Source organism: Neofelis nebulosa, chromosome 1, assembly GCF_028018385.1.
Source record: "Neofelis nebulosa isolate mNeoNeb1 chromosome 1, mNeoNeb1.pri, whole genome shotgun sequence".
Lineage (NCBI taxonomy): Eukaryota > Metazoa > Chordata > Mammalia > Carnivora > Felidae > Neofelis > Neofelis nebulosa.
The window spans coordinates 226,471,547-226,479,685 of NC_080782.1; the positions used below are offsets into that span (position 1 = coordinate 226,471,547).

At 38.9% G+C, this 8,139-nt stretch overlaps 1 long non-coding RNA gene across 1 annotated transcript; it reads left to right on the plus strand.

The window, feature by feature from the left end:
• The first annotated feature begins 616 nt into the window (after positions 1-616).
• Positions 617-7,383, plus strand: LOC131498026 (uncharacterized). Its single transcript, XR_009255265.1, has 3 exons — positions 617-900; positions 6,173-6,337; positions 6,915-7,383. It is a non-coding gene; the product is annotated as an uncharacterized LOC131498026 (long non-coding RNA).
• The last annotated feature ends 756 nt before the right edge of the window (positions 7,384-8,139 follow it).

Here is an 8,139-nt window from a genome sequence, read left to right on the forward strand (position 1 = left end):
GAGAAGTAGATCATGCTGTCAGGGTTTTATAAGGCCCTGTATCCTAAGGAGCTCACATAATTTGGTATCAAAAGGGAAGTTAGTAATCATCTTGCCCACTTGCCTATGTAGCCCAGGCTTCCTTCCCATTGAATCTTCCCTCTTTCATTCAGATTTTTGCTTAAAAGTCACCTTTTCAAAGAGGCGTTCATCTTACCTAAAATAACAAAACCCTCCTGGCCCCGTTACCTTCGATTTCCCTCCTCAGCTTTGCTTTCCTCTATAACACCACTACCTGAAATTTTATTGTGTATTTAAATTTTATGTACATCTTTATTTTTTTTCTCTGCCCCTCCTACATGGGTAGACTTCTCTGTTCATTACTGTATCCAAGCACCCCCCGCCCCATGTAACCATTCAAAAAATATTTATTGACTGAATGAATTTCTTCTCAGCCTGAGTGTCAGCTCTGACAAATAACACATTGTACTGGAAAGAGAGCCACGTGTCCTGCATTCTTGGCCTTTCTCTGCCACCAGCTATGGAATTTTGTTAAACGACTGGGTTGACTTTGTGCTATTTAAAGACTGACCGGTCCAGCTCCATCACACCGTGATCATAGGAAATTCATACCATGAGGCAGCCCCTGCCGGTGTGGGGCTCTGAAGACATTAGATTTTTTTCTTCTGGGGAAACAAATTTAGCTTTTCTAAAAAAGAAAAATTGGAACCAAAAGTTGAAACCAGACAGTTTCTATTCTTTCTACTGGTTTGAAGATCTGCTTCCTTTGGAAACTTACTCTGAAGAGTGCCAGGTGTGGTCTGAGTACTTTGATCCTCCAGTGGGCAGGTATCATTATTGTCTTCACTCTGCAGAGAAGAAAACAGGCGTTGGGAGTTCCACAATTTGCCTAAAGCAATGGTAAGCTGGGAAGTCATAGAACAGGATTGACTCCAAGAAGTCCGACTCAGGAGCCCATGTCATTTCTTCTATGTTCTGTTGCATTTTATTTAATGCTGTGTTTTAAAATAGATATTATATTTACATGAAGAAGCAACACAATATAAAAACTTATACACTGAGAATCTTGTTTCCACCTTCTTCTCTCCTTCCTATTGAAAACACTTTATTAGATTTTAAAATTTATCTTTTTAAGGTTTGCTTATACAAATGAGTATTTTTGTTTCTCTTCATTTTTGCAACAAAGGTAACATTTCAGATCCACTGTTCTATCTACTTTGAAAAAAAGTCATGGTTTGGGGCACCTGCGTGGCTCAGTCGGTTGAGCACCCAGCTTTGGCTCAGGTCATGATCCTATGGTTTGTGGGTTCGAGCCCCACGTCGGGCTTTGTGCTGATAGTGCAGACCTTGCTTGGGACTCTCTCTCACTCCCTCTTTCTCTGCCCCTCCCCTGCGCATGCTCTCTCTCTCTTCCTCAAAATAAATAAATAAACTTTAAAACAAGTTGTGATTTTAAATATACATTGTTCAGCTGTTATTTTGCAGAATTTCAAAACAATGGAGAAAATCAAAAGGAATATCACAATGAACACTAATATATGCTTCACCTAGATTTTCCAATTTTTAACATTTGCCACTTTATGTTTTCTTCTCTATTCACCTATTTGCTGTTGTTTTGCTGAACCATTTGAAAGTAAGTGGATCTATCATGATACATCGTCCCTATATACTTCAGTGTGTAACTTCTAAGTAACCAAAATACCATATTTACAAAAGTAAATATTGCAAAAGTAATATTGAGTCAATAACATCTAATATACAATCCATACTCAGGCTTCCCTTGTTGTGCCAATCGTGTCAACTGTTTACTTTTACAACTGTTTACTTTTTTCTGGTTTGGGAAATTAAAAGTTGCATTTAATTTTCATGCCTCTTTAATGTCCCTTTATCTGGAAAAATTTCTCATGACTTGTTTTTTTTAATCTTTCGTGATATTAACATTTTTGAAGACACGCCATTTCTTTTATAGACCATCTCACACTCTGGATTTTTCTGCATGTGTTCTTGTATATTTGGACAAACTCTCCTCATACGGCCACCACATAGGTGATATTATGTTCCTGCCACTGCATTGCACCAGGAGGCACTGAATTTCAGCATGTTCCTTTATTGACAATATTCCCTTTTATTACTTTGTTGAGATTTGTTCACCAAAGGTCTCCATTATGAAAAAAACTTTTCTCTCCAGGCTGTGCGAATACCCTATTTCCCACAACCTTTCACCCAATACTTCTTACTATCCATTGATAATCCTTGTCTGAATCAATTGTCGCATTGGGATTGCAAAATGGTAGAGTTCTAATTCTGAACTTCTGAACTGAACTTCTTAGTAAGGGCTTCTTCCGCTTATATACATACTTGTTAATTTAGTATCATTTTAATCTCAATGGTCTTTTTTATCCTTACCATTACTATCATTATCCTTTTTGATGCTCAAAACTTTGACGTTTTACTGTTGGCCTGATCCTATATTCATTTCACCTGTTTCCATTAGTCTTTGGACTAATTAGTCTTTCCATGTGTCTTGCTTTCAGGCACAACTAAATACACACATCTTGTACTTTGCTTAAATGCCATACTTTTTTTTTTCTTTTAAAATATATCCTGGAGATTTCCAAAATCACTGTGTTGAGAATGCTCTCATTTTTTTTTTTTTTTTAACTGGTGCACTGTGTCTTATTCTGTGGATTGTTTACTAAACCAGTCCTCTTGCTGGAGATGCAGTTATTTTCAGATAATGCCATGGTGCAAAACCTGGTGTATACATATTTTCATTCCTGTGCATTTGTAGAATAAATTCTTGGAAGCAGAATTGCTGAGCAGATGAAATGCATACTTAGTTGTTGTTAAATATGCCAGATTCCCCTATGTGGACTGTACCATGATGCACTTCTACTGACAGAGGCCCCTGGATTGCTGCTAGGAAGGTCTGTTTCTGAGGTTCTAGTGGTACCTTCCAAATTTCCCATCTTTTTGACTGGGGTAGAAGTCGCAGCTCTACCTGTGGACTAGTTCAGTGATGATTTTCAGGGAATTGTTCCTGGAGTCCCAGCCCAGCTCTTTGCATGCTTCCAATAATTTGTAAGCACCCATTTTCCACGTTTAAATCTCTCTCTGTACAAAATGCCTAGAAAGGTTTCAGCTTGATTAGCACACTTTTTTTTTTTTTTTTTTGCTCGCCATGAATTTTTTTTTAATATAATTTATTGTCAAGTTGGCTAACAGTGTATATAGTGTGTTCTTGGTTTTGGAGGTAGATTCCCATGATTCATCGCTTACATACAACACCCAGTGCTCATCCCAACAAGCGCCCTCCTCAATGCCCATCACCCATTTCCCCTCATTCCTGCCCCCCAACCCTCAGTTTGTTCTCTGTATTTAAGAATTTCTTATAGTTTGCCTCCCTCTCTGTTTGAAACTATTTTTCCCCTTCCCTTCCCCCACAGTCTTAAGTTTCTCAAGTTCCACATATCAGTGGAAACATATGATATCTGTCTTTCTCTGACTGACTTACTTCACTTAGTGTAATACCCTCCAGTTTTATCCACATTGTTACAAATGGCAGGATTTCATTTTTTCTCATTGCCAAGTAGTATTCCATTGTATATATAAACAACATCTTTTTTTTTGTATTCCTCACCATTTATACTATTTTATTTCTTTTTTATTTTTAATATATGAAACTTATTGTCAAATTGGTTTTCATACAACACCCAGTGCTCATCCCAAAAGATGCCCTCTTCAATGCCCGTAACCTACCCTCCCCTCCCTCCCACCCCTCATCAACCCTCAGTTTGTTCTCAGTTTTTAAGAGTCTCTTATGCTTTGGCTCTCTCCCACTCTAACCTCTTTTTTTTTTCCCCTTCCCCTCTCCCATGGGTTTCTGTTAAGTTTCTCAGGATCCACCTAAGAGTGAAAACATATGGTATCTGTCTTTCTCTGTATGGCTTATTTCACTTAGCATCACACTCTCCAGTTCCATCCACGTTGCTACAAAGGGCCATATTTCATTCTTTCTCATTGCCAAGTAGTACTCCATTGTGTATATAAACCACAATTTCTTTATCCATTCATCATAAACAACATCTTCTTTATCCATTCATCAGTTGATGGACTTTTGGGCTCTTTACATAATTTGGCTATTGTTGAAAGTGTTGCTATAAACATTGGGATACGTGTTCCCCTATGTATCAGCACTCCTGTATCCCTTGGGTAAATTCCTAGTAGTGTTATTGCTGGCTCATAAGGTAGTTCTATTTTTAGTTCTTTGAGGAACCTCCACACTGTTTTCCAGAGTGGCTGCACCAATTTACATTCCCACCAACATGACAAGAGGGTCCCTGTTTCTCCACATCCTCGCCAGCATCTGTTGTTTCCTGAGTTAATTTTAGCCACTTTGACTGATGTGAGGTGGTATCTCAATGTGATTTGTATTTCCCTGATGATGAGTGGTGTTAAACATCTTTTCATGTGTCTGTTAGCCAACTGGATGTCTTCTTTGGAGAAGTGTCTATTCAGGTCTTCTGCCCATTTCTTCACTGGATTATTTGTTTTTTGGGTGTTGAGTCTGGTAAGTTCTTTACTGATTTTGGATACTAACCCTTTATCTGATATGTCATTTGCAAATATCTTTTCCCATTCCATCCGTTGCCTTTTAGTTTTGTTGGTTGTTTCCTTTGTAGTGCAGAAGCTTTTTATCTTGATGAGATCCCAATAGTTAAGTTTTGCTTTTATTTCCCTTCCCTTCAGAGATGTGTCAAGCAAGAAATTTCTGCTGCTGAGGTCAAAGAGGTTGTTGCCTGTTTTCCCTTCAAAGGTTTTGATGGTTTCCTGTCTCACATTTAGGTCTTTCATACATTTTGAGTTTATTTTTGAGTATGGTGTAAGAAAGCGGTCTAGTTTCATTCTTCTGCGTGTTGCTGTCCTGTTCTCCCAGCACCATTTGCTAAAGAGACTGTCTTATTCCATTGGATGCTCTTTCCTGCTTTGTCAAATATTAGTTGGCCATACACTTGTGGGTTCAATTCTGGGTTCTCTATTCTATTCCATTGATCTATGTAGCACACTCATTTTTGGTTTCCCTCCCTTCTTTGACTTACTTCCCCTACTCCCACAGGATCATTTCCACTTCCCATATTAATAACTGCATCCCAATTTGCATCAAGGTCAGCTTTTGGGGGTATTCAAACTGAGAAAACAATGGACATATATTACTCTCATGATTAGGGTGAAAAGTTCTTTTAAAATCCTATTATAAGGAGTTATTAATTTTTGAAATACCAAATATCTGCTAAAGAAGATGATGCTATTTGTTTTGTGACTTGAATTGAAGGTATAAATCTTTATCCCCTTGTAAAGTGGGATCATATTTGAAGTATTAATACAAATATTATTTCCACATCTCTGAGACCACTAAAAATTTTCCATTCCTCCTAATCTGTTCAAGTCAGTAGAAGAGAACTAAAAACATAAGGTACAAACAGAAGAAAAAATAGGGGAAAAATCAAGCAAATAACTGAACAACTTTGTGACCTAAAGGAAAGAAGTATAATGTTGTTTACTTGAATAGTGATCTTTTGTCATACCAAGAAGCTAAATGACTTCCACAGTGACTTGAAGAAAGAAGTGTAAAGGAAAGAGATGCCATGCATTCAGGAGGGCAAGCTGGGACTGGAAGCCCCCTCACCAGCAACATTACAGGAGCAAGTGCAAGCTGGGGCAATATGGTGGTCTTGTTGCCCACTTAAGACTGCCAAGCTCCAAGGATTAGCATGCTGATTCTCCATCGCCTTTTTTGGAATTATCCTTAACTGAGGCCGGAAAACTTGCCCAGTAGCCCATGTGATCCATCTCATGTGGACAACCCATGACAGATGTGCCAGATGCTTATAAACTCCATCTTCTCAGATGAGGCTAGGAGAACAGGACACCTCATTGGATTATGTCGGTGTGAAGGGTAAATCTTGCCTTTGAGTGAGGTGTAACTATACAAAACTATCTAGAAATTGCCTGCTGAGCAGGGCAGGTGGTAAAAACATCTCTCTTATCACACTGTGACTGCTATTACTGATGGTAACCGCTGATTTTTTGAGTGCTATGTTTCATGCTCTATATTTAATCTCACAGCCACCCTTTGACATAGGTATGTTCTTTCTCTGGTTTTACGTATCAGGAAACTGAAATGCAGAAAAGATAAGGAATACAAAGCTTTCACCACTAATGAATGCAGAATTGGGCTTGTGACTTAACAGCTAACATATAAACATCATAGTTCTTACTACTGGTGGTCACGAAGACAAGCACTGGAAGAGGCATATGTAAAACTGAGCAAAACCAGGTAGGTATGGTTACCATGTTGTAGGGTTGGGAATGATTAATCACCCCCTCCCCCAAGGTGTCCACTATAATATGACATTGTTACTCCTCCAGATGTTACTTTTACTCATTTTGTTATATAGCTTCCATCTTGGGTTTGGGAGCAGAGGCACCAGATTCTCATTTTAATGTTATAATAGGAATGGGCTTTGTTTGTGCCTTTTTCTTGCTCGTGTTATCACCAGTGCTATTAGAACAGATTCATGTGGTGTCGTTCCTCGTTCCCATTACAACCTTTATCACAATAATATGGTGCAGTATTGGAATTTTAATGGCTCATATATTCTGTGAAACATGATGGTAATAAACTGTAATGCTTTGACCTCAGCTTTTTAATATTTGATGCATCGCCCCTTCCCTACCCACCTAGCCTCCTCCTTTCCTCATGCTATTTGAATGAGGATGAGTTAGAATGGGCAGTCACTCAAAGAAGGAAACATTTACCAAGTGGAATACACCTGTTTATAAGCCTATTAAAAGTGTATAGACATTCATGTTCTATTTTGAAAAGAACAAATCAACCTTTCTCCTCATGGCAGACAACACAAGGAGAATGTAAACTAGAAAACATGAATCAGCTCTTATTACGGGAATCACAACAGGAACAGAAAATGACACATTGATCATCTATTCTTGAGACAGTGGCTAAACTGAGAGCCGAAGCACCACAAAAGCAACTTCCTTCTTCCTGCAGTTGGCTGCATGTATCTATAAGAATAAAAAAAGTGAAGAATATGAGAAGGCAACCCAGAAATGAATTCAACATCAAAGACCAGCCTCGCTGTTTATTTAGAACCCACGTCATGCATGACTCAGGTAAGACCCAGCAATAAGAACCTTCATGGAGCCAGCCAAGAAATACCATGACTGAAATGAATTGTTGACTCCTCTATCTCATCATTTGATTCCTCTGTCACTGGGCCCTTTGTCACGTGTTTTGAAAAGCAAAACTGTAACTATTCTTGTTACGACTTTCCGTGAAAAATGAAGTGCTATGTTCTTCTGGCACCAGTTATGTGTCTGTCCCTTTTCTATAAAGTGGTGGCATCATAGTGAAAAAGCCCGACCCCAAAAAGTGTTGAAGTTTAAAGAAAGTCTGTGGGGAACTAGAGGCTGCTGGCATGGGAAAATGAGCTGAACTCCCTTGGAGTATTGACCATGCTTCCTGGTTTGACCCTCAGTTTCATAAATCCGGAAACTCAATTTGTAATCCCCCAGAGTTCATCAGGCTCATGTTGACTTAACCATGTAGGCTACTTCATGCTGCAATATAAGCAGAATGCTAGTTTATTAATTTATAAAGAGAAATACTGCTACAGGCTGATTCCAGAGTCTAATTAATGGGATAGCTTAGTGATGTATCCCCTCCCACAACAGGGAAATTTCCTTCTAGAGATAGGATAGGGCAAGTCCATGGAGGAGAGCACTCTGTTCTTTTTTCCTAGTAGAATTATTAATCACTCTTCTTTCATCCAAGTTTGAATGCCTTATTGCTGGTCACTTTGCTTTTCTTGAAACCATGATGCTATTCCATAATGAGAACATGTTTTTTTTTTTTTTTTAATTTTTTTTTTTCAACGTTTTTTATTTATTTTTGGGACAGAGAGAGACAGAGCATGAACGGGGGAGGGGCAGAGAGAGAGAGGGAGACACAGAATCGGAAACAGGCTCCAGGCTCCGAGCCATCAGCCCAGAGCCTGACGCGGGGCTCGAACTCACAGACCGCGAGATCGTGACCTGGCTGAAGTCGGACGCTTAACCGAC